Source organism: Salvia hispanica, chromosome 6, assembly GCF_029641045.1.
Source record: "Salvia hispanica isolate PSC_SH4W2 chromosome 6, Shi_PSC_v1, whole genome shotgun sequence".
Taxonomy (NCBI): domain Eukaryota; kingdom Viridiplantae; phylum Streptophyta; class Magnoliopsida; order Lamiales; family Lamiaceae; genus Salvia; species Salvia hispanica.
The window spans coordinates 9,408,220-9,434,196 of NC_142697.1; the positions used below are offsets into that span (position 1 = coordinate 9,408,220).

The following is a 25,977-nucleotide window of genomic DNA, read 5'->3' on the forward strand; positions in this document are numbered from 1 at the left end:
CAAAACCTGGCCCATTTCACTGGTGGGCTGGACCTCAAGTTGTAGAAAATAAAATTACAGTACATATTATCTGAATTTATATAATTATTTATAATTGTTGAAAATTAATACTAGGAAATAACATGTAGTTTGTAATTCTTGGCTCACAAAACTCAACCTATTTTACCAGTGATGCTAAAAACCTTAAATAAAATTAATACTAGTATTAAATAACATATAGTTTGAGATTTTTGGCCCGCAATTTTCATTTCGCAATATGGGGAAATGACTAATTAGAAATTATTTTTATGTCAGTTCTGATTATTTAGGTTGTAATTATGTTTTTAATTGGATATTGGTAGAAATTTTTAATGTTATTAGTAATATATTTTTAGTTTGGATCTAACATATCAATTATGCTACTCCCTCCGCCCGGCTAAGATGACACATTTTTTAGCCGGCACGGGATTTTAGTAGTTATTGGTTAATGTGTTTAATTGGAGAGAGAAAATGAGGATGTAAGTATTAAAATAGAGAGAGAAAGAAAGATGAATATTTTAATATGAGTGAAAATAAGTGGTTGAGTGTATTAATTGGAGAGAAAGTTTCCAAAATATGAAATGTGTCATCTTATTTGAGACAAACTAAAAACGAAAACGTGTCATCTTAGGTGGGACAAAGAGAGTATTATTTTGCAAATTTATAAATATTTGAATTAGTACATAGTTTGGATATATTGTCATACGAAAGTTTTCAGGACGGTATGTGGTATTGCGTTCTAGGTACGGTATATCGTGCCGAACCACTCCTACCTAAACTTCACCATAATACTGAAAGGTTATTTAGGAACAAAAAGACTAAATCGCCCTTTAGGGGCTTCAGGTTATTTTGGACCAAAAAAGAGTTCAAAAAGTCTTTCAAATGATATTACATCAAAATTTAGAGACCTACGAAGATATTTTTAAAGAATGAAAATCACATTTAATACTACCTCACCATGGTAAAGTTTAGGTACCAAAAATTATGTTTATTATTTTATTTAATCTATTATATATATATATATATATATATAAGGATGTATATATATATATAGGGATGTATTCAGATTAATGTATATAAAACTGTTGAAAAGGAGAACTAATTACATCCATTGATTAGGAGCGATCTTATGGTTGATATGGAAGCCACTTGGAATTGAATAAATTAATAAAAAAAATTAAAAAGGGCATAAAAGGAAGATTACATATTGGGCGTTATTTTCATTTCCTAATTACACGCCTATTGTGTATTAAATTAATCATTGGAATTATTTTCATTCCCTAAATAAACACCTAATATATTAAATTAATCATCAACTCCTTGATTCACGAATCTTATATTTGATATGTTCTTTGACTATTAAATTAATTCACGATTCATGATTAAATTAATCATTGGAGTATTATCTAAAAATGAACATATTTATACTATATTGCAATTATGTTCCCTGACTAAGAATATGAATTCGATTTGTTTTCGATGTACATTGAATAAGTGAGTAATGTACTTATATAACATTATCAAGTTGGTACTACACCCTAACCTATGGATTACTAAACCCTTGGAGAATGAATTAAACTTACGTTCTCCTAGGGGTTTAGCAATCCATAGGGCTAGGGTATATAATACCACCACATGAATTGAATTTCGTTTTTTTTATGTATTTATAGGATTTCCTACAGTAAATAATGTACGAAAATTGACATTTAATGTAAATGCATCATACTAAATGATGTACCTATCTAAGGATTTAATATTTGGTGGGAGTTGAAGCCATACCCTTTGGGTTTAGCGATCCAAGTGGCTAGGTTGTAGTACCCACTCACAAAATGAAATCATCATCTAGGGTAGGGAGTTTGAATCATTCCCCTAGGGGTTTAACAATCCATAGGGCTAGGGTATAGTAGCACCACATGCATTGAATTTCGTTTTTCATATGTATTTAGGATTTCCTACGGTAAATAATGTACGAAAATTGGCCTTTAATGTGAATGCAAAATCATAAATGATGTACCTATTTAAGGATTTAATGTTTGGTGAGAGTTGAATCCATACCCTTTGGGTTTAGCGATCCATGTGGCTAGGTTGTAGTACCCACTCACAAAATGAAATCATCACCAAGGGTAAGGAGTTTGAATCATTCCCCTAGGGGTTTAGCAATCCACAGGGCTAGGGTATAGTAGCACCACATGCATTGAATTTCGTTTTTTATATGTATTTAGGATTTCCTACCGTAAATAATGTACGAAAATTGGCCTTAAATGTAAATGAATAATTCTAAATGATGTACCTATCTAAGGATGTAATGTTTAGTGGGAGTTGAATCCATACCATTTGGGTTTAACGATCCATGTGGCTAGGTTATAGTACTTACTCACAAAATGAAATCACCACCAAGGGTAGGGAGTTTGAATCATGCCCTAGGGGTTTAGCAATCCATAGGGCTAGGGTATAGTGCCACCACATGTATTGAATTTCGTTTTGTATTTGTATTTAGGATTTCATACAGTAAATAATGTACGAATATAGTCTTATAATGTATATGCCTAACAGTGAATAATGTATGAATGTAGTAGTTTAATGTATATTTTATCCGTCAATTTGGTTTCAGTCATTTGGTAATGTACATATTTATGATTTTAATTTACAGTACATTAGTAGCAAATAATGTAACAATTAACCTGAATAATGTAACCTAATAAGTGTAAGAATGCAAACAGAGACTACTGCACAAAACAATAAATAATTGAATACTACAAGAATGGCTCTAACTCCTTGCCCTTAGTGAAAGTTGTGCTACTAGGTTGGTACTACACCCTAGCCCCATGGACTATTAAACCCTTGAAGAATGGATATAACTTCTGCCCCCTCATCAAACAAATTATAGTCTACATTAAAATATAATTTTCGCACATTATAATCTACAACACAATAATAATGTAGCACATCTTTGAACATCTTTAAATCTTGTCGTTGTGTTAATGCAATGGGCATATCATCGTCAAAGTCATCCTCAAATCGATTCTTGCACTCGTTGAACCTATTCAGAAACACATACAATGTAGTAGTATCAGTTAATGTACATCTATGGCTAAATAATGTAATAGAACATGATGTACAGATCTAGCTACATAATGTAACAGAGCATGTATTGAATAAGATGCAGTAATGATGTTGTTACGGGATCATGCAGTAATGATGTTGAATAAGCAGTATACAAAAACAAAAGGGAAAAAACAAAACATAATATGAAGAAATTTTCAATGGCGAATCCCGACTGTAAAATCAAATCCACGCCAAATGAACAATACTCGCATCCCAAAAAACTGCAAAAAGGACTAAATCCGAACGAGAATTGCACAGCAACGTCAATTAAGAAAAGCTTCAAATTTGTAGCAATAATCGGCCACTCAATCATCGAGAAACCCTCATCAACATAAACTACACTATAAATCAAAATTGATATGAAATAATGTACACAAACAATCAAATATCGGTTCCTCAAATTTAGATAATATTGGAATTTGAAGAAAATTTTTAATTTTGGGCCTTACCTTTAACGCTGCCGTTGAAATCAGTCGGGATTTCAACTGCTTTAGTTATCCATCAAATCTTCGTTGTCGAAACTAATTACGCTTCGTACACACCGTTTTTCCCGCGTCGTGATGGTCACCGATTCGTCGTCTTCTAGGTCGTGTGAAAAGTATTGAGAGGAGAGACGATATAAGTGATGGTGAGTGAGGCGGCGGCTAGGGTTCTGGGTGATTACTGATCAATGACGGAGGAGAGATGGTGGAAGTAATGGGGAGAGAGAGAGATGGAGGAAAATGTATAGTTGCTGAAAATAAATCCCGTAAATCTTGCAAATGCATTTTTAAATAGGGAACTGTCTAATAGAGTGATACCAAAACTGCCCTTTAATGTACGAAACCACCAACTTAATGTACCGCGTGAATTTTAATTTCAGCCATCAGATTTGTTGATCCAAGGGATTAAATTAGACCTATGTTTTATACTAGAGGGTGATAAGGAGGGTAATGCATCCCTATATATATATATGGGAGCATTAAGGTCCTATTGCCCCCTTAGTATCTATTTCCTTCTTAATATCATCCATTAGATTGATGGAATGGACGGACTTGATTAAAAGGAGAGATCTGATCCCGTGTTGCATTATTAGGTTCATTCTGTGCATTATACGGGTATAATTGTAAAACAACAATGAATAAAAACGGAAGGAGCGAGAATTAAGCGAGATTTTCCATCTACTAACTCTCTCTCTCACTCCAACCGCCTCACTACTCAAACCCACGATTTAATTTTGTCTCCCCTAATTCCCCCACATTTCCAAACCCTAGCCGCTACTCCAATCCACCGGAAATCAACCCAACCTTCGATTTTCGCCGTTAAATCAACGTTCCACCGTCGTTTCGCAGTTGAAGACTCAATCCCTTCACGCGCGGCCGTCAATTTCCAGTCGACAACAAGGTAGGTGTTAAAAGTTCCATTTTTTGGTTAATGGACACTTTGAATCGCCGATTTTCACAAACCTTGGGTTGATTTTTCACGATTTTTACAAATCGTCTATTTATTTTTCCGTAAATCATGAAATTGCTGTCGTTTTTGTTAGGGTTTTGTCCATTGTTGAAGTTTGTAGTTAATTACTGCTTTATAACTGTGTAATGGTGGATTTTGTAGACTACATCTTGTTATTTTTAATTGATTGTTGGTTTGTCTGACAGAACAACCATGATGAAAAGAGGCAGACAATCTAATACCCAAAACACCCAAAATGCAGGTGAGCAACCTCATGTCTTTTCCATTTGTAGTCTTCAAGAAGTTATACCTTATTCAAGCTAGTTGTTTATATGAATTTTGTATGTTAAGCTACTGGAATTGTGTCCCTTGAAGTTGTGCATTATTTGTTGGGTTTTGTACATTATATAGCAATCAGTTGCATTTGCATTTTGTTAGCGTCGAGAAGTTGTTCATTATAGTAGAATGTGGTGTATATGATGAGTTTGTGTTCAGTTACAACGATTGGTTCCCTTGAATTTGTGCATTATTTGTTGGTTTTTGTATAGTATATAGCACTTTGTTGCATTTTGTCATTTGTAAGCATCAAGCAGTTGTTCATTATAGTAGAATGTGGGATATATGATGTGTTTGTGTTAAGTTACATATATTGGTTCACTTGAATTTGAGCATTATTTGTTGGTTTTTGTATATTATATAGCACTTTGTTGTTCATTATTGTACGCTGTGAAAAAAATACCTGAAAATGAGTGAAATTTGTATTCATATGTGCATTATTTGCTGCTATTCAATCGTGCATTATTTGCTTCCATGTGTACATTATACAACAAGTAGTGTGCATTATATAATATTAATGCAATACATTATTGATTTTTGAACTTCCGGGAGATTGGCTGAGCAAAGGGCCGAGACGAGTACCTCTCATGAAGACGCAAAGAAAAGAAAGCCGAGTGGGAAGAAAGTCGACCATCTCTACGGTCGACAGACCCCAACCGAGTTCCTGAACTATTTAAAAACCTAACTACACGGCAGAAGGAAGCCGTCCATGAACTGGGTTTTGGAGCTTTTGTCTTTCTTGTTCAGGAGGTGTCCAACTGATTTGAAATAGATTTGTAGGGTATTTTGTCTAGATTTTTGACGATGTAAAACAATTGGGATGGTCTGAATTCAATTTCCTTTCAACAGTATTGTGTTCAATCTGTACATTATTCAATTTCCTTTCAACATTATTCTCTTCAATCTGTACATTATTCACCAATTCGAATGTACATTATTAGATACTATTGGTACATTATTTACCGTACCGAATCTTAAATTCATTAAAAAATAAAATTTAATTCATGTGGTGGTGCTATAATCCAGCCACATGGGTTGCTAAACCCAAGGGGAATGATTCAAACTCTCTGCCCTTTTGTGATGGTTCCGTTTGTGAGTGGGTACTACAACCTAGCCCCATGGATTGCTAAACCCAAAGGGCATGAATTCAATTTCCTTTCAACATTATTCTCTTCAATCTGTACATTATTCACTGATCCGTACACATTATTAGATACTTTTGGTACATTATTACTGTACCAAATCTTAAACGCATTAAAAAAATGAAATTTAATTCGTGTGGTGGTGCTATAACCTAGCCCATGAGTTGCTAAACCCAAGGGGAATGATTCAAACTCTCTGCCCTTTGTGATGGTTCCGTTTGTGAGTGAGTACTACAACCTAGCCTCATGGATTGCTAAACCCGAAGGGCATGAATTCAACACTCGCCAAACATTAAATACTTACACAAGTACATCATTTAGTATTACACATGTACATTAAAGGTCACTTGGCGTACATTCTTTAGTTCTACTTAGCCTAAACATTTATTCCCTGAAACACATATATAATTCAAAAATGAATTTTGATGTATGGGTTAGTAATATGCCCTAGCCCTATGGATTGCTAAACCCTATAGGAATGGATCTAACTCCCTTCCTGTAGTCAAGGTTTTGTTAGTGAGTCGGTACTATACCCTAGCCCCACGGATTGCTAAACCCTTTGGGGAATGGATTTAACTTCTGTCACACATTAAACCCATTGTAATATACATTATGCAAAGACGGAGTATACATTATCCAACTATAATCGTACATTAATACAATCTACATTATACACTTAATATAGTACATTATTTGTCGAAAATTTACAAACTGCAACTTACGAAAACAAAACACGAAAATCTGTAAATCAATGAACAAATTAATTAAATTACTTTCTTATTGTTAAAAAAATGAAACCAATTGAGTAATTATTCCAGAATTCGGGTTTAGGCGAGAAACTATACCGCCAGACTTGTTCAACGTAGAAAATCGAGTTAGTTATATGAGAGAAGAAAGAGAAATTGTGAAGGACTACGAAATAAAAACAAACTAACAAAACTTCGTCCATTGTTGAAGAAATCGAAATCAATGAACGAGTGCTCGAAATTATTGACAAGTTATGATAAAAAATAAAGAGATGAAAGTTTAGGGAGAATGACTTCAACGGCGATTGTCTTCAACGGAGAAAAAAGGATGAAAGTTTAGGGAGAGAAGAAATATTGTAGCGTGATATTGTGAAACAAAAATCGCAGAGAAGAAAGATTGTAACGTGATATTTGATATTTGAAGAACAACCTTCTTCCATTGTTGAAGAACAACAATAAAACGATAATATGCAGATACCAGAAACTAAACGATTCTAAATCTCGACAGAAATTTAAGAAAAATCTTCAATGGAGAAAGAAAGGAGAATAACCGGTGAAAGAGAAGAAATATTTGTGTAATCAAAGAGAAGAAACTAAACGATTCTAAATCTTTTTGGATGGAGAGAATCAAGCACTTTCCATAACAGACGTGAAAGTGTATACCATAAAAGCCCTTTTCTACTTTTTAAACGAATTAAAACAATTAAATCAGGCCCTATTTTGGGCCATTAGATGTTGAAAATGGATGGCCAAGATTGAAAAGGAAAAAGAACAAAAGATGCAAAAAGGATGTGAATACATCCCTATATATATATATATATATATATATATATATATATATATATATATATATATATATATATATATATATATAGGGTCCTGTTAGGTTGAGATTTTTTAGCCTAATTGAGAATTGAGATGCAATCTCAGCCACCCATTCACAATCTTCGCGCGATGTCAACAGCGCCTGGTTTATGTCAACATGGGGGGTATTTTTGTCATTTTAGTTCTAAAATGTTTCAGCTGTATTCAAAACACGCCGTAAAACTCTCAAACATTTCTCTGAGTTCTCTCCCAAATTTCTCCTACAATTCTTCATCTTCTCTTCCCTTCGTCGCTATTCATCTCCTAATCTTAGACTTCGTTCAGTTTTCTACATCAATTAATTTCCAAAAATGAGGATCGAAGAAGTAGTTGAAGTTGAAGCACCGATTGTAGCCGGAAAAAGGCATTCCAAATCGGCGGTCGTGGAAGCGAATTCTTCAGGTTAAGAAATTGATTCAAATTTTAAGTATATTGCTTCGATTTTAGTGTATTAAAACAGATCTGGATTTGTTTTCTTCTGAATTCGATTTCTGCTGATTTTTTATTGTTGATTAGCGATGGTAGATTCGGAAGAGGGGGAAATCAACAAGGCTGCTGGAAAAAACGAAAGAGAACATGCATCTGCTTCCAGTTAAGGATTTGTTTTAATTTTAAGATTATTGACATTTCATACAATAGCTATTGACATAGTTATGATAATAGACTTGTGTTTTCTATAAACAGCATATACTTGTCATTGAGATGATATTGTATACTGTTGACATAGTGTATGCTTGTTTGGATTGCTGTTGACATTATAAACTTTAACAATTGATATAAAAGTAATAAGATAATTATGTTTGCTTTAAACATGATATACTTGTTATTGACATAGTGTATACTTATTAGAATCGCTGTTGACATAGTAAAATTGACATAATAGTAACCAGATAATTGTGTTTGCTATATATGAGATATACTTGTTATTGACATTGATTTATTATGTACTTTATCTATTGACATAATTTTAAGAATATACATGCACTTGTTGTCGATAGGGTATACTTGTTATTGACATAGATTTATTATGTACTTTATCTATTGACATAATCGTAATAACATGCATGCACTTGTTGTCAACAGGATATACTTCTTATTGACATGATATCGTGTATAATTGATATTGATTTATTCTGTTTGATTTTAAAAATTTTAAGATTATTGACATTTTATATACTAGCTATTGACATAGCTATAATAATATACTGTTGACAGTAGTAGTGTATGCTTGTTTGAATAGGTGTTGACATAATTATATTGACATAGTGTATGCTTGTTAGAATGGCTGATAGGATGACTGTAGAAAACATATAAATGTTTCTAGGTCATGTTGTTGCTCATGGACCTTTTAGGGAGGAACGCTTCCCCTGTTTTGGTGTTGGTCTTGGATGGCTCTTGTAAGTTTATCTAGCAGTCATTGTCTACTTAATTATTTCAAAAATGCTTTTCTTAAGAGATAATGTATGCGGTGCAGCTGATAGTTTCATGATAGTTGAATGATTTACCATCTTGTTCAATGAAATAGGAACTTCTCTGATTTTGCTGCTTTTTTGCTAGGTTTATTACTAGTTTCTTTCTGGGTGCAATCCCCTGGTATATAAGAGCTTTTCTACTGCTATGTGTCCGTATGGATGACAGGGAGAAGCCTGGACTCATTGCATGTGGTATAGCTGTAAGTCTTTTCAATCTCTACTAGAATCTCCTCAAGTGTCAATTCATGGATGTTCCCAACAGTTAGGGTCTTAGGGATGATGTGTAATCATATTTTGGTGTTTTATGCCTGTTTTTTATCCAGTGGATTTTGTAATTTTATTGTCTCTGAATAAGTATATGAGGTTTCTCTTGTCAATCAATACCCCCTCCCACCAGTCATCATATGTGTTTTGCTTCTTGATGCAACTGCTTGAGTTAATATGCACTTGGAAGCCAAACGACTTCACTTGAATCTGTGGCCGACAAGTTTCTTCATTTGTCCAAGACGTTCCTTCAAGACAAGCCTGATACTTTTGATCACTGGAAAACAATATCTGAATCAATAGTTATTGCTGAAAAAGAAAAGGAAGTTCTTTAAGATTTGACCGAATTTCTAACTTTTAAATTTGGACATTTCTTTGATGAAGTAAGTACATCATTTTGTTTACATATGTTTCTCTGAGTTGACATTAGATTACTCCTACAGTTTATATACTAACATTGTAGAACTAATTTACAAGCAGTATGCAGAAGAAAGAAACAGAGAAAATATCCCTACATCGCCAGGTTATGATCCTAAAGGGGTGAGCCAATGAATCAGCCTCTCCTATCTCACCACCAGCTGCAAGCCCAATGGATGACGCACAAGTTGAAACGAACAAAGAAAAGCAACAGGAGAAAAGGAAAGAGAAAGTAGAGAATATTGTTAAAATAAAATAACTAAAACTAAGATTAAATAGTATATTGTTTTTATAAAAGAACTGAATTGTTGTTGACATGGCTTGAAAGTGTAGTTGACATTTGGTTATAATTGTTGTTGACATGATTTGTACGTGTTGTTGACATGACTTATAATTGTTGTTGACATGGTTTCTATGTGTAGTTGACATGGCTTATAATTGTTGTTGACATGGTTCTATGTGTAGTTGACATGGCTTATAATTGTTGTTAACATGACTTATAATTGTTGTTAACATGGTTCTATGTGTAGTTGACATAGTATGTAACATAGTTGACATGGCTTGTACGTGTAGTTGACACGATATGTAACGTAGTTGACATGACTTGTATGTACCGTTGGCACGATATGCACCATAATTGACATAATTATATTAGTTGTTGACATGACTAGTATATATAGTTGACATGATTTTTAATTGTAACTAACCTTAAAAACATGAATTATAATTGAGCATAGTTAAATTATATGTTTAAGTAATCTTAAATTATATGACTACATCTCCATGTGTAAGTAATCTTAAATTATATAGTTGGATGGGTTTTAAAACTATTATTGTGGATTCTGAAGTTTGAACTTAGCAGTTATATCAAATGTTAATCAGTTCAACAAATTGTATTGAAATGTCAACAACATATAACCAAATGTCAACAGCTTGTATAAAGTGTCAACAACTCAGAAAACAAATATTATAATTAATAAAGAAAATTATAAGATAGATGTCATTAGAGAGTAGAATCAAATATCAACAACTAATAAGATAATGTCAATAACTTTTAGTATATGTTAACAACTAAAAAACAACTCTGATTGTTGTTGACATGGCTTGTACGTGTAGATGACATGACTTATAATTGTTGTTGACATGGTTTCTATGTATAGTTGACATGACTTGTACGTGTAGTTGACATAGTATGTAACATAGTTGACATGGTTTGTACGTGTAGTAGACACGATATGTTTGACATGACTTGTATGTACCGTTGACACGATATGCACCATAGTTGACATAATTATATTAGTTGTTGACATGGCTACTATATATAGTTGACATGATTTTTAATTGTAATTAACCTTAAAAACATGAATTGTAATTGTAATTACCCCTCCAGGCAGGACTGTGGCAGCCTGGACGCCCTCATCAGCGAGTAGCACGGAGGCAAGTCTGACTCCAACTTGTATTCAAATGTCAACAACTTATAACCAAATGTCAACAGCTTGTATAAAGTGTGTACAACTCAGAAAACAAATCTTAAAATTAAGAAAAACAAAATCATATATACAATAGATGTCAATAGAGAGCAAAATCAAATATCAACAACGGGTCTTGTTAGGTTGAGATTTTTTAGCTTAATTGAGAAATGAGATGCATTTTCAGCCACTCATTCACAATTTTCGCGCAATGTCAACTACTCAAACATTATGTCAACTAGGGGGCATAATTGTCATTTTCGCGATGTCAACTACGGAGACAATATGTCAACTACGATGTCAACAACAAATGTTATTTATGGGAACCACGATGTCAACAACAAATGTTATTAATTGTATACGTAGTTGACATAGATTATATAGGTAGTTGACATGCATAGTTGATATTAAAAAAGGGAGATAACTAAATATTAGCAACTAATTTTCAAATGAGAAATATTACCAAACAACCAGAGTGCAAAATATTTCATGCTTTAATTTGGAGAAATAAAAGAGAGAGAGACGTAACATTTGCCTCAAAAGCAGAATTCTTTACGTATTTTCCGTTCCTTTCATACTTGATAAATCATCCAACAACAATAAAAAATTTGTACATTTAACATTTCTTCAATATCGAGAATATCGAATATCAATAACTCGTATTAAAATGTCAACAACTAACAAATAACACTTATAATTGACATATCAATACCGAAAATATCGAATGTCAACAACTCGTATTAAAATGTCAACAACTAAAAAATAACACTTACAATTGACATATCAATATCGAGAAAATCGAATGTCAACAACTAAAAAATAACACTTATAATTCACATATCAATAGCCAAAATATCAAATGAACTAAAACAAAGTTGAGATATCACAGTTAACAGGCAAGAAAAAGCAACAAAACTGCCAGACATCCAATTCAATCATCAAATAAAAGTTCAATCATCAAATTGGCCAATCATCTGCGTCGGACTCACTACCAGAGGAACTCCCTGAATCAGAATCTGTAAAAAGCAACCTCAAACGAATGAACATCTGTTTCTGTTTCCGTTTTCCATACTTTCACCCCCAACACAATATAGAAACGCAAGAAGAATCAGTATCAATACCACTCGAGGATGACGAATCGCTACTTGAGCTGCCAGAACTGCTTGAGCTACTGCTGGCATTGCCTCTACCATCATTCTCTTGTCCAACAACACCATCATTCTCCTGCCCAACAACACCTTCTCTCTCAATCTCAATCTCCACCACAGCAGGGAAGCTCGATGCTGGCATATCGTCATCAATATCTACATCTTCTTCATCATTTTCTTTCATCATCTTGCCAAAATCATCATTCTTGTCGCTCAATGCGCCCTACACAACATTACCAGCAACATGAAAAACAGTGAAAATACCACAAAAAAGACAAAAATCTTGATGCAAATTTAACTTACCACATCAGCATCAGTAACAAGACTGGAGGGAATAGAAACTCTAGCAGCTGGATTGTTGTTCATCATCAACTCTTGCCGCTTTGTCTTGCTCACCATCTTCTTCCAATTGGTCACAAACCGATCAAATTCCCACAACGTTTCCGTATCAAGAGCCTCAATATCAAGCTCAATTTCATCGCCATCCTATGCCAAATGCTCATCCCTCTTCCTGATTATCTATACAAGTTGAGGCATCTTCTCTTGGGGTAAATTCTGCAACCCAAATCCAAGTTTTGTTGACATCCAATTCCTGATAATACTTCCAATTCCATAAACAAATCAACAATTAAGCTTGCAAAAAGTTCAAATCCTATAACAAAAGCAAATGTTGGAAAATCAATATCTCAAATGAGTTCACATCCAATACAATTGAATCATCTACTGCAAAAATATGGTAATATGGTTGCAACAGAAGCAAAAATCTCATAAAAATGTTGATAGCAAAAACGCAAGTTAATAGCAACTCATCAAATCATGATCAAGGAAAAACAACTACTTAGTCTACAGTCATCACAACAAGCACTACAAGGCAAAAAAAAAAACAGAGACGTATCAAAATGCCTCTATTTTACAGAAATCAGTAAAATTTCACCTTAATTAAAATTCATAAAATCGGCAACAGCAAGTTTTACAGAGGAAGAATTGCAAGCGAATTAGACTAGGAAGTAATTAAACCTAGTAATCGAGGCTTCTAGCAAATTCTGGACCAGCAATCGAATCACGTCGCTCGCAAAGCATCAAATAGCTCTCTCTGTCGAATAGCATCAAATACTGGATACATGCTCCTTCACACCGATGCCGGCGATGCGCTCCGACACATCCGCCGTGGAAGACGACCAGAGCTCGCGCACAGGGATCTGAAGTCAGCGGCGGTGGAAGACGATTCATGCTGTTTAGAGTGAGAGTTTTGACGGAAGTGATACGCCCGGATTTTGCACTGTTTTAAGGCCATTATTTGGTCCGTTTTTGTCATCAAAATCACTCTACATGTCCATTATTTGCATATTCCATACATTTTGGTATTTTGACGTGTTTTGTGAGAAATGTGCATATTTAAGCCGAAAAGGGGAGTAAAAACGCATAGTCTGGAAATCTGGAGTCAGACGGCGACCGGTGACCGCCGCGAAGTTGTACGGCGACCGCCGGCGCCCGGCGGTCAGAGCTATGTGGCGGCCCGCCTCGGAAATTTACGCTAGGAGAAGAGTCTCGCCCGGCGACCGCCGGAGGACATGTGGCGGTCCGCCACCGAAGGGTCAGAGTCTCTGGACTCCAACGCGGCGACCGCCGGCCAAGGTGCGGCGGCCCGCCGGAGAAAGGCGGCGAATCCGACCAGCCCTAGATTTGCTCCAACATTTACCAAATTTTGAAGATCTTTTCCTTCTATGATGAGGAATAATCTTCCCCTATAAATAGGACCTCAAGCTTCATCAAAAGGAGTTTTTTTTCCGACACACAACGAGAACACATTCATAGAGATCAAAAGCTAGAGTACTTCAATTGTGCAAGGAGTTGAAGAAGGATTTCAAGAACATCAAGAACGACAAGGATTCAACCTACGGGTTTTATTTGCTTTAGTTTTATGTTCAAATTGCTTTCCCTTCAATCTATGTTTTTAGTTTATTCAGTCATGTGTAACTAAACTCATAGGATTCTAGGGATGTGTTAGTAGCAACTTTGGTTATACAATTCCGTTTTCTATTTAATATCCGTTTTGTTTTTACTTTGTTTCTTCCCTAAGTTAATCATGATGCTTCATAATTGAGTGACACAATTATGTATGATTCAATACAACTTGCTTCATAACTGTGACAGAGTTCTAGCGAGTTAGATCCACTTAGTAGACACTACAGTTAGCTTCCTTTAAAACGGCACTGTTAATTGAGAGTGAGGACTTTTCAAGGGTCTTAGGAGCTTTTTGGAGTTACGTGTTAGGATTGACAACCCTAATGTTAGTAATCAACGTTTGTATCGCATGAGCATAAGCTAGGTGACTCGTCCTTTCAAAGTATTAACTGTGCTATTGTATTGTAGTTTGCAATTTGTATAACCATTAAAGCGAAAGCACATCCCTGGAATTCTCCTTATCTCTATACTTTTCTCTCCGTGATTTGCTTGCTTTTAGTTGTTTACTGTTTTTAATATTTACTGTTTTCAAAAAGTTACAAAAAATTCTTGTTTCTCCAGATAGTAATTGAGTTCTAGTAGAAGATAGACACTTTGTGTACATCTTCCCCGTGTTCGATACCCGGTACTAACTTTTTGCTATACTATACCTACTCTGTATACTTGCAGGTATTTATAGTGCAAATAAAAAGTGCATCAGGAAGGATCAAGAATAAGCCCTTGCAATTACCATTCTGCCATTTCAAAATAAATTAATCTAAAAATATTTTTTGTGTGGTAAAATCTGGACCACTCATTTAATAAAAATGAGTGGCTGATATTGCATCTCATTTCTCTATTAGCCTAAATAATCTCAATTGATCATGATCCTATATATATATATTATATATATATACATATGGTTTTGATCTATGAAGACCAGATTTAAATACAAAAACGCAGAAAACGGTCATTAGTAGGACATTTTTAGGTCATAGTTAGTCTATTTTTAGGTCATGCTAACAAAGCATGACCTAAAATGATCTTAACATGACATAAACCCAAATCTTATAATATGACCTAAAACTACTTAATTATGACATTCCGTGTTTTGGGTTAATTATTGACCATTAGATCATCTAATCCTATGGCAAAGATTTGGGCTGCATTTTTGGTTTTCAATGCATTCTTATTTTGATCATCTCCCTATATAGGGTATATATATATATATAGGGTATATATATATATATATATAGGATTGTGATCAATTGAGATTATTTAGGCTAATTGAGAAATGAGATGCAATACCAGCCACTCATTTTTATTAAATGAGTGGTCCAGATTTTGCCACATGAAAAATATTTTAGATTAATTAATTACAGAAGGGCTGAATGGTAATTTCATATTTTAATTAGGATTGCAGCGCTACTTTTCCTGCTCCATTTTCGTTTCTGCTCATCTATTTTCCCCAATTAACCAAACCCTCAAATCCACAATTCTCTCATCCATCGATGAAGCGCCCCCTCGCCGACCATGAATTCGATTCCACCGCCACGGCCAATGGAGAATCCGCCGCCGCCAGCGACAAAGACGCGAACAAGAAGATCAAATAGAACGGCGAAAAAGAAGTAAAAAAAATAACAAAGATGTCGAAGAAGGCGGAGACGGTGCTGCTGGATGGATGAGAGAGATGGTGAAGTTGCTGATGGATGAGAGAGATGCGGAGAGAGCAGCCCGAGAAGCCATGGAAAAGAAGAACAGAGAAACATTACCTGTGATGAACATGTTCAATCATGGGAATATGATCACTTTTCCTAACGGCCCTCGTATTGATGCTAACAATTTTGAGTTACGCATGCCCCTTATCCAAAGGGTCGAGCAAACTCCTTTTGCAGGTAGGGCGACTGAAGATGCTAACCGCCATCTCTCCAGATTCGTGGAAATAGCAAACACTCTGAAATTAAATGGTGTCGACGACGATGCCATACGGGTAAGACTTTTTCCATTCTCTTTGATTGATTCTGCTAAGGAGTGGTTTGAGTGTATGCCACCAGAAAAGGTCTCCACATGGAAGGACATCGTTGCTACCTTCCTCGACAAATACTACCCGCCATGCACTATTTTGAAGCTCAAAAGTGAGATCTTTCAGTTCACACAAGGCCATGACGAGCCCCTCTATGAGGCATTTGCTCGTTTCAAAGCTCTTCTTCGAAAGTGCCCAAACCATGGTTTTTCCATAGACCATCAGGTAGGAATCCTCTATAATGGATTTAACGAGAAAATATGTGCTATGCTTGATTCAGGGGCAAATGGAGGATTTCTAAGAAAGACAGGAGAGGATGCCATGGCGGTGATCGAGGAGTTCGCCACCAACAGTCGGGGGTGGTCTAAGGAAAGGCATGCCACGAGAAGAGTAGCAGCCATAGAAGAGGCCGAGGAAAGTTCTTTTGCTAAGGAGTTAGCAGAACTTAGAGTCAGGATTGATCAAATGGACATCTCGAGGAAGGAAGATCCAATTCCGGCAACTTCCATAGTGGCAGTCAATGCACCCGAAACTGCCATATCAACTGTGGAAGAAATAAACTACGTGCAAGGAGGCGGTCCCAGAAACTACAATAACAATTATCGCCCTAATCAGGGGGGCGGTAATTTCAATAATTATAATGGGAACCGTCCGCACCCAAATCTTTCTTATTCTAACAATAATTACTTGCAACCCCCTGCAGGATTTAATGTTAGCAAAGGAGGAGTGGTTGAGCCGATGAAGAAGGAAGATAAGTATGAACAAGGAATCACGAAGATCTTGGAAGTAATTACGCAAGATAGGAAGATTAATGACACCAAGATCGGAGTGGTCGAAGCAAGGATAAACAACCTCGAGCAAGGAATGAACACAATCTCGGCAGCTGTAACCAATATTACCACTCAAATGGAGCAAATTCAGAAGAAGTTAGATGAGGATAGAGCAAAGGCAGCAACAAGAGTGGATGATATTAACAAGAAGTGGGTGGCAAAGCAGAAATCTGGGGACTGCCCAGTCGCCGGCGGACCGCCGCACACCCCGCAGCGGCCCGCCACTGAGACGGCAGAGTCAACCACGCAGGACTGCCCAGTCGCCGGCGGACCGCCGCACACCCCGCAGCGGCCCGCCACTGACAAGGCAGAATCGTCCACTAAGCAGGAGCTTGTGCGACACAACGGGATTGTACTCCCTTTTCAGCCAAAGAGGAAGTTCAAGCTTGAAGAGCAGTTCAAGCATTTCCTTAACATGTTTTGCAAGGTCCATACTAACATTCCTCTTGTTGAATCGTTGCAGGAGATACCAAAGTATGCAAAGCTACTAAGGGAGGCGGTAATGAGGAAGAAAAAGCCGACTAAAGCCAACCTTAAGCTACCGCATCATTGCAGCGAGATCATCCAAAAGGAAAGGGCAGTGAAGCAAAGAGATCCGGGCCAGTTCATCATTAGATGCCGAATTGGAGAAGGGAAAGTTGACAAAGCACTGTGCGATTTAGGATCATCCATCAATCTCATGCCACTGAAGTACTACGAAAATCTCAACATTGGGCCACTCAAATCTTCAGACGTAACACTCAGGTTGGCAGATAACTCGTCTATCAAGACTGTAGGTATGATTGAGGATGTCCTAGTTAAGGTTGATGATTTTATTTTTCCCGCCGACTTTATTGTGCTTGACATGAAAGTAGACAAGAACGTCCCTCTAATCTTAGGGCGAGATTTTCTTGCCACTTGCAAAGCTTTGATTGATGTAGGTCGTGGCGAGATTACAATCAGTGATAATCATAGTCAATCCACCTATAAGATCGAGCGCGAGATGCTAAAATTTGAGGAGACAAAGCGGGCAAAAATGGAACAACAGTGCAGAGCAGTCATGGCTACCGACTTGACCAAGCCCAAAGATCCCTTTGAAGCGGAGGATCCTTCTACCTCCACTATCTACATTGTCAAAGAGGTAAGACACTCTTCTAAAAAGGGTGATGCTAATTCTTCTACATCTGCTCCACAGAAGAAGAAACAGAAGAGAAAGAAAACACCCAAAGAGGACCCCGAGATATACGTCATCAAAACCAAAGAGGGGAAGTACAAGTGGTGGAAGAAGCTAGGGACCAAGTTGCTCCCTATGCCAATTTTCAACACTCGAGTTATTGATCCGCCCAACTAGTGGGCCACTTCAAGTCGAGCTAACGACTTTAACAAAAGCGCTTATTGGGAGGCAACCCAATTTTCTTTTATTTTTTTTTATCTTCTCGTTTTTTTTTTATGTTATGTTCTGTTTAAAAAATAAAAAATAAAAATAAAAATTAAAAAAAAATTAAAAAAAAAATAATAATAAAATTTTTTTTGGTGGCGGTCGCCGCACTTAAAGCACGGCGGTCGCCACACGTGTGTTAACATGTGCAGGAAGGATCGGGCTTAGGGCGGGCCAGAGTAACCGCTGCACGGGCCGCGGCGGCCCGCCAGGATTGCTGTTTACGAAGGACCGTGTGGCGGCCCGCCACGAGAGACGCGGCGGTCACCACACGCAGTCCAGAGACGGGAGTGAGCCATAAAAGGTATGTTTTTCATTCCTTTTCCCATTCCTTCTCAAATTCTTTCCTTGCACACCACCCCCATTTATATAAATCACCAAATTCACACACCCACACTATCATTCTCTCAATTCTCTCCAAGTTTAGAGCTCTTCTTCTACAAATTCTCTCCACAAAAAGGTATGAATCCTAACTCAATTTCTGAGTTTTGCTTTACTTCTTCCATGGATTGTGCTTTATTTTGGGTGAATTGTTCGGTAGAATCTCTTAATTCATGATGGGGGATGACTATGTGTATGAATTTTTGAATTCTATGGTTTAAATTTTGCTTGATTGGTGATTATTAAGTTGTGAATGTTGATTCTCTCTTGGTTTATAATGTTTAAAAGTTGCAATCATGTTCATAGCATTGTGAGGTTATTATTACTTCCATGAATTGCAATATTTGTGATTTTGTAGAGATTGTTGGTTCTTATGGATATTTGGTTGATACGTCTCTGCATGGGGGATGAATTCACGTTGGGGGATGATTTTTGTGTCCTAATTTTGTTGATTTTGCTTAACATGTTATTATGCTAGAAATTAGGATGCTATTGTACCCAAGCTTGCATATAAGTTCTTATCTCTTGATTTCTACTGGGTTGAATGCAAGTTTGGGGGAACTTTTGATCTCCTACTTGTTGGTACTCTTCTAAGAGTGTAATTTCTTTTGTAGGATAATGGGATCAAAAGGGAAACCAGAGAATGCGAAGAACTATGGCATTAGCCTTGCCACGGAAGAGCAAAAGGCTATGTGGAAGAAAGTGTCGGCCCGAGAGACGGCACCTTCTAGATATCCCCACGATTTCCCTCTCCAAACTTTGGGGATCATGGAGGATTTTTGGAAGTTGTGCGACGTGGGTGATGGGAATGGCCTCGTCTACATGTTCCAAAGGAAGTGGCCATCGTTTCGAAAGTATACTCTCGAGTTCCTAAGCTCGCTAAAGGTTACTAAGGATCGCCGCCAAAATTTTCCACTTAGCATCGATTTCCGCCTAGGGAACCGTTGGCACTCGCTCACCATGGAAGAGCTTAGTGGGATCTTCCATTGCTTCGACCCCAACCCCGAAGAGGACAATGAATATGAATTTTCAGAGGTTTGGGGGGCGATGACGAATGAGCAAGAGCATGCAGCGGGTTATGCCAAGTCTTCATCAATTCGCAACCCCGTCTTGAGGTACCTCCATCGTGCTATGACTCAGCTTATGTTTGCTCGTATCGATGGGGGAAGTGTCTCCCAAACGGAGCTCAACGTGATGTGGTGCCTACTCAACAAGAAGGGAATCGATTATGGGACCCTCTTTACTTACTATGTGGATAGGATCACGAAGAAAGACGGGGGCGTCATTTGTTGTGGGGGATTGATTACGGCAATTGGTGAACATTTGGGGGTCTCTTTTGCCGGTATGACGGAGGATGGTGGAGAAAAGTTCATCACCTATGAGGTGCTATTTTCGGTGGGGCTTTTGAAGACCGATGGTTGGGGTCAAGGGTATTTTATGCAAGTAGCGGTGGATCACTTTCCCGTTCCACTCCCGCAATTGACCAAGGTCGATGTTTGGACAAACCAAGCCAATTGGAAGCTCGACACACCCGCCCACCGGAGAGCTATCGAGGCTAACCCCGTCAATGGGGAATTTAGAAAGAGGAACATTCCCTCTCGCATTCCTCAATTTGAGCCCGATGAGGATTCCGCGTTTGATGCCATTGATAACTATGAAGAGGGCGCGGAGCATTCACAAGCTCAAGGGAATGAAGCACCGCCACCACCGCAATCCCAACCACGACGAGAAGAGGAAGAAGAAGAAGAGGAAGTGGAAGGACATCGCCGCCGGACAAGAGCGAACCGCCGCCGCGGGAGGCCAAATCCGGAAGAGGAGTTTCAAGTCAACACCTCCGCCCAATTAGGAGAAATTTTCTCCTACATGCAAAACATGTCCAACGTTTGGGACAATCGATGGGCGGAACAACAAGCGGAGAATGCCTACAACCGCCAAGGGTGGACGGCTCAAGGCGATTGGCGCACGGCGGAACAAGAATTTTGGGAGCAACAACGTTTGGAAGACGCTCATCGGCGTCAACAATATGAAGAGCTCCGAAGGATGGCCGCCGAAGCTAGAGAGGAACGAGAGACAATGAGGAGTGATATCACGTACCTCGTTGGAGCTTTCGAGGATCTTAGCGTCCGTTTCTCTCCACCTCCTCAAGATTGAAGAAGTCAAGCTCGATGACTTTAAATGAGCATTTGTACCATGTTTTTGGATGTTTTTGAGACGTTTTATTTCTTTGATTTAACAATTTTTGCTTTAATTTTAAGTATTTTTGGTTTTGGTTTAATTTTGTGCTTTGCAAAAATTTTCGCAGGTTCTGACCTCTCCGTGGCGACCGCCGCAAGCTCTGCGGCGGTCCGCCACCTGAACGCTGGAAAGCTTCTTTGACGTGCGGCGACCGCCGAACAGCTGCGGCGGACCGCCACCTGGGCACATTTTTTCAGCGCGATTTTTCGAAATTCTTCGAATTTTCGCCCCGCTCAACCTCTACGCGAAATTTTTCAGGGTACGTTTTTGTTTTCAGTAGTTTACTCACGTCCCTACCGACTCTACAAACTTATTTTACACTTTGTTGTAAATAAGTTTGGGGGGATGAAGTGGTGGACCGTGAGTTTAGGGTTTTCTTTTTGTTTTTTGTTTGTTTTTGCTTTAATTTTCCAAAAACCCGTTGGAGATTTTTGTGTTCTAAAAATGTTTTCTTGAATCCATGTCATGAACATAACATGAAGAACTTAGAAACACGCATGCTTAGGGACACATTAGACCGAGTTGCCAATGATATTATATTCCATCTATGTTTAAGTGTGGCTTAACGTTTTGATATGATGGTTGGGTGAAAAGGTGCATAATTAGTGAATTTCTTGTTCGCCTTGAATCGTGCTTCTACCTTGTGAGATTTGAGCCTTAAATTCTTTCTTGTGTGATTCATCTGTATGCATGTATATGTTTCTAGAACTTGCTCTTAGTCTGCCTAAGTTTACAAAGTGTTTAAGCTGATTTAGGAGGATGTTAGGCCGTCTTTTCTTAGCTACTTTTATATCCAAAATTTTCGACCCTCTCAATTTTTTCCTTTGGAGCCAATTTTGAGCCTTTAAGCCTTTTCTTTGGAAGCCAAAATAAATGGGGGGACAATTCCTTGGGTTAGTATAGTTTTTGTTATCTTCTTTTGTAAAGGAATTGGAGAGATAAGGAGGAAAGTATAAAAAGTAGTGTGCTTAATATTAAGAAAGTACAAGTTGCGAAATTGAGAAAAATTCCAAATATGTGCTTGATCTTAGAAAAAAAGAGAAAGGATGTGTAAGAAAGAAAAAAGAAAGAGAAAGACAAAGAAAAAAAAAAATATGTGTGAAAGGTTGTGAAAAAAAAAAACACGAAGGATTGAAAGTAAGTTGAAGGAGAAAAATAAAGTGTTAGAAGTGCCTTAAGTTTTAGAAAAGTGGAGTCATCTTAACTCTACTTGGGATATTTTTATATTTGAGTCACTTTTTAGCCAAATATTCCTCACCTACCAAAGAGCCTACGTTACAACCGAAAAGAAAGACATTTCGGACTTTTGATGCTTAATCACATTGAGTAGAGGAGGGATTAGACTTTGAGCAAGCCTATGGTAAACTTTGCATGATGCATGATTTGAGTGATTTACACTTTACCCTTATACACTTTGAGAGTGAGAGAAAGAACACTTCCCATCTTTGGAAGTTTGCCACATGTGAGTGCTTGAATTCAAGGTGTTCCACGAGTTAGTAATGAAAGTGCACTATTAAGCCTTGCTTGATTTGATTGTGTTAATCCATGCTTAATCTATTCTTTCATCTTTTGAGGCAATTATGACGTCTAGTCTTTGTGCATTCCGTGCGTCTATTCTTGTGTATAATGTTTTGTTCGAGGACAAACAAAAATGTAAGTTTGGGGGAGTTGATACGCCCGGATTTTGCACTGTTTTAAGGCCATTATTTAGTCCGTTTTTGTCATCAAAATCACTCTACATGTCCATTATTTGCATATTCCATACATTTTGGTATTTTGACGTGTTTTGTGAGAAATGTGCATATTTGAGCCGAAAAGGGGAGTAAAAACGCATAGTCTGGAAATCTGGAGTCAGACGGCGACCGGCGACCGCCGCGAAGTTGTACGGCGACCGTCGGCGCCCGGCGGTCAGAGCTATGTGGCGGCCCGCCTCGGAAATTTACGCTAGGAGAAGAGTCTCGCCCGGCGACCGCCGGAGGACATGTGGCGGTCCGCCACCGAAGGGTCAGAGTCTCTGGACTCCAACGCGGCGACCGCCGGCCAAGGTGCGGTGGCCCGCCGGAGAAAGGCGGCGAATCCGACCAGCCCTAGATTTGCTCCAAGATTTACCAAATTTTGAAGATCTTTTCCTTCTATGATGAGGAATAATCTTCCCCTATAAATAGGACCTCAAGCTTCATCAAAAGGAGTTTTTTTTTCCGACACACAACGAGAACACATTCATAGAGATCAAAAGCTAGAGTACTTCAATTGTGCAAGGAGTTGAAGAAGGATTTCAAGAACATCAAGAACGACAAGGATTCAACCTACGGGTTTTATTTGCTTTAGTTTTATGTTCAAATTGCTTTCCCTTCAATCTATGTTTTTAGTTTATTCAGTCATGTGTAACTAAACTCATAGGATTCTAGGGATGTGTTAGTAGCAACTTTGGTTATACAATTCCGTTTTCTATTTAATATCCGTTTTATTTTTACTTTGTTTCTTCCCTAAGTTAATCATGATGCTTCATAATTGAGTGACACAATTATGTATGATTCAATACAACTTGCTTCATAACTGTGACAGAGTTCTAGCGAGTTAGATCCACTTAGTAGACACTACAGTTAGCTTCCTTTAAAACGGCACTGTTAATTGAGAGTGAGGACTTTTCAAGGGTCTTAGGAGCTTTTTGGAGTTACGTGTTAGGATTGACAACCCTAATGTTAGTAATCAACGTTTGTATCGCATGAGCATAAGCTAGGTGACTCGTCCTTTCAAAGTATTAACTGTGCTAGGGTATTGTAGTTTGCAATTTGTATAACCATTAAAGCGAAAGCACATCCCTGGAATTCTCCTTATCTCTATACTTTTCTCTCCGTGATTTGCTTGCTTTTAGTTGTTTACTGTTTTTAATATTTACTGTTTTCAAAAAGTTACAAAAAATTCTTGTTTCTCCAGATAGTAATTGAGTTCTAGTAGAAGATAGACACTTTGTGTACATCTTCCCCGTGTTCGATACCCGGTACTAACCTTTTGCTATACTATACCTACACTGTATACTTGCAGGTATTTATAGTGCAAATAAAAAGTGCATCAGGAAGGATCAAGAATAAGCCCTTGCAATTACCATTCTGCCATTTCAAAATAAATTAATCTAAAAATATTTTTTGTGTGGTAAAATCTGGACCACTCATTTAATAAAAATGAGTGGCTGATATTGCATCTCATTTCTCTATTAGCCTAAATAATCTCAATTGATCATGATCCTATATATATATATATATATATATTATATATATATACATATGGTTTTGATCTATGAAGACCAGATTTAAATACAGAAACGCAGAAAACAGTCATTAGTAGGACATTTTTAGGTCATAGTTAGTCTATTTTTAGGTCATGCTAACAAAGCATGACCTAAAATGATCTTAACATGACATAAACCCAAATCTTATAATATGACCTAAAACTACTTAATTATGACATTCCGTGTTTTGGGTTAATTATTGACCATTAGATCATCTAATCCTACGGCCAAGATTTGGGCTGCATTTTTGGATTTCAATGCATTCTTATTTTGATCATCTCCCTATATAGGGTATATATATATATAGGGTATATATATATATATAGGATTGTGATCAATTGAGATTATTTAGGCTAATTGAGAAATGAGATGCAATACCAGCCACTCATTTTTATTAAATGAGTGGTCCAGATTTTGCCACATGAAAAATATTTTAGATTAATTAATTACAGAAGGGCTGAATGGTAATTTCATATTTTAATTAGGATTGCAGCGCTACTTTTCCTGCTCCATTTTCGTTTCTGCTCATCTATTTTCCCCAATTAACCAAACCCTCAAATCCACAATTCTCTCATCCATCGATGAAGCGCCCCCTCGCCGACCATGAATTCGATTCCACCGCCACGGCCAATGGAGAATCCGCCGCCGCCAGCGACAAAGACGCGAACAAGAAGATCAAATAGAACGGCGAAAAAGAAGTAAAAAAAATAACAAAGATGTCGAAGAAGGCGGAGACGGTGCTGCTGGACAAGAATCGCTACCTCTGTTTTTCACAAGTAATAACAGAGATTGATTAATTGGTGATGAATTACGGCGAGGATCGATGAATTCGGAGCAGAACGGAGTGTTGGAATTTAAAACTGACGAAGCGGTTTTGGAAGGTTTTGACGCGAAGAATTTTGGAAGGAAAATGATGGAGCTCCGGCGGATTAAGTCGGTTTCGAGCGGAAAATCCAGAGATCTGGTGGTTGTTTCCGATCGTAAGGTTTCCAGTAGGAAAAGGAGATTCAATGTTAAGAAAGAGATTAAATTGACGGAGGAAACATTGTTGGTTCAGTTACTGGAAACTACGCCGGATCTCGAGACGGCGGCGCAGCCTTGCTGGAGAATGGAACGATTTTGATTATTGGTCAGCGGTGAGAGATGGAGGACGCGGTGGCGGCGGAGCTGGATTTTGTGAGGAAAGGCGGGAAAAGCTACAGTTTCTTCGCAGTTTATTGTAACTTATTTCCTTTTTCAATATTCTTATTCGAGCAAAACATTTTTATTTTTGTTAGACTGAACTTTCCTTTCGTTGTTATGTTTATTTTCTTATATTTTAATTTGAGTATTGTAAATAGCAGAAACTATTGTAAATCACAATCTTTTGTTGGTTTGAAATTTGGATAGTGACATTAATATAGTTAATCTTGATTATCAATTATGATGGATGTGAGCTGGATTGGA

General features: G+C 37.4%; 1 non-coding gene and 1 pseudogene across 1 annotated transcript; both read right to left on the reverse strand.

The window, feature by feature from the left end:
• Positions 1–12,221: 12,221 nt before the first annotated feature.
• On the reverse strand, positions 12,222–12,997 carry LOC148923175 (transcription factor GTE7-like; annotated as a pseudogene).
• A 3,484-nt stretch (positions 12,998–16,481) lies between these two features.
• LOC148923176 (small nucleolar RNA R71) lies at positions 16,482–16,588 on the reverse strand. The gene has a single exon (XR_016133074.1). It is a non-coding gene; the product is annotated as a small nucleolar RNA R71 (small nucleolar RNA).
• Positions 16,589–25,977: the final 9,389 nt, after the last annotated feature.